General features: G+C 47.1%; 1 non-coding gene across 1 annotated transcript; it reads right to left on the reverse strand.

Annotated features, from left to right (window-relative positions):
* Nucleotides 1-839: 839 nt before the first annotated feature.
* trnan-guu lies at nt 840-914 on the reverse strand. Its single transcript has one exon. It is a non-coding gene; the product is annotated as a tRNA-Asn (tRNA).
* Nucleotides 915-1,575: the final 661 nt, after the last annotated feature.

Genomic DNA, 1,575 nt, shown 5'->3' on the forward strand with positions numbered 1-1,575 from the left:
CCCAACTTTGTGAAGCAGTATCTTTCACTGGCAAAGGAAACACCCTTGTCGTCATGTGCCTGCTTCATTTCGATCACGATTTCATGCCCCTCACTGTTCTAGTCCCATTTCCAAACACTTTACTCAGAGCCTCAAACGAAGCTCTGCGGGTATCTGCTTGTTCCATCCGAACAGGCAGTGGGTTAGAGATTCCCACCAGTCCCAATGTGAGTGAAATATTTGTTCCCCTCCACTGATTTGAATCTTAAAGAAGAAGCCGGGGTGCAAGCTCCCTTTCTTTTCGACGACATTTGTCATTTTGTAGTCGGCAGGGTTCACACCTGCGTGGGGAAACCGCAATGGATTTCAAGTCCATCGCATTAACCACTCGGCCCACGAATACAGAACCACACTGACAACTTCACTTCCCAGGTCTGTCTGCCTGTGGAGCTGAGAAAGAGTGAATCATCGCAGAGTTTGTTTGAATCCAATCACTTCACAGTGATTCGAAAGGGTTAAATATCTGCACATGGCGAGTCGAGGTGTTTCATCCCAAAAGGTGAAATGAACTTTCCATTAAAAACAAAACGAGAAATTGCAGGCGGAACTCAGCAGGTCAGGCAACATCTGTGGAACGAGAATCAGAGACAACATCTCAAAATTCTGTTTTCTCCGACAGGTACTGTCAAACCTGCCGAGTTTCTCTTTTTGTCTCGGCTTCTTAGCATCCGCAGTCCCTTACGTTAGACATTAATTCAATTCCGAAACCCCTTTGTGGAAAGGATTTCCGTTTGGGGAACACTTTCCTGACCCCATTAAAAGCGTTCAGCTTCGAAGCCAAGGCAAAACAGCAAACACCGCGACCCTAGGTGGGCTTGAACCACCAACTCTTTCGGTTAACAGCCGAACGCGCTGACCAATTGCGCCACAGTGTCAGACGTTGGCATACGCTGTGCCATCGCTTAGAGGAGGCTATTAGTGAATTCATAATTCAGCCTCCCCGCCTAGAATTACAATTGCTGTCTCCCGCGCAGTCTTGCGAGAGATCCCGGTTTTCTTAACTTGACTTGTGCAAAAATTCCCGATTAAACTTCACAAAAAGAACCTTCGTTAAACGAGGCTGGGCTCCCTGGAGTACGAATGGGATAGGAAACGAAATGATTGGAGATAGCATTGAACAGGTTGACGTGTTTACTTCCCTAATTTTCTTATCCGTGTGCCAATTGGCACGTGACTTGGGCAGTAATGTTATGACACACATTGGAGCAGTGGGATTTGAACCTGAGCCTCAGGGCTCTATGGGAGACTACAGCTGCACCCAAAAAAAAACTCTAGTAAATAGGTCCTCTTTTGTTGAATGAGAGGAAACAGCTTCCTCCTCAACATGAGACACGACCACTGTACCCTCCGTGCCCATTACAATAAATTGAGCCGCCTCCTGTTGAATGAATGAGTGGGAACCCCTCTCCGAGCTCCAAGAAGCGGGGGGCCCGGCTGGAGGCTGGATTTGCTCAAGGCTGGTACCTATTAACTTATTTAAATGGTACCTACTGTATGGGAGTCTGGTTTACATTAAAACCGGAGGATCATGTCAGA

Source organism: Chiloscyllium plagiosum, unplaced genomic scaffold, assembly GCF_004010195.1.
Source record: "Chiloscyllium plagiosum isolate BGI_BamShark_2017 unplaced genomic scaffold, ASM401019v2 scaf_73029, whole genome shotgun sequence".
Classification (NCBI taxonomy): Eukaryota; Metazoa; Chordata; class Chondrichthyes; order Orectolobiformes; family Hemiscylliidae; genus Chiloscyllium; species Chiloscyllium plagiosum.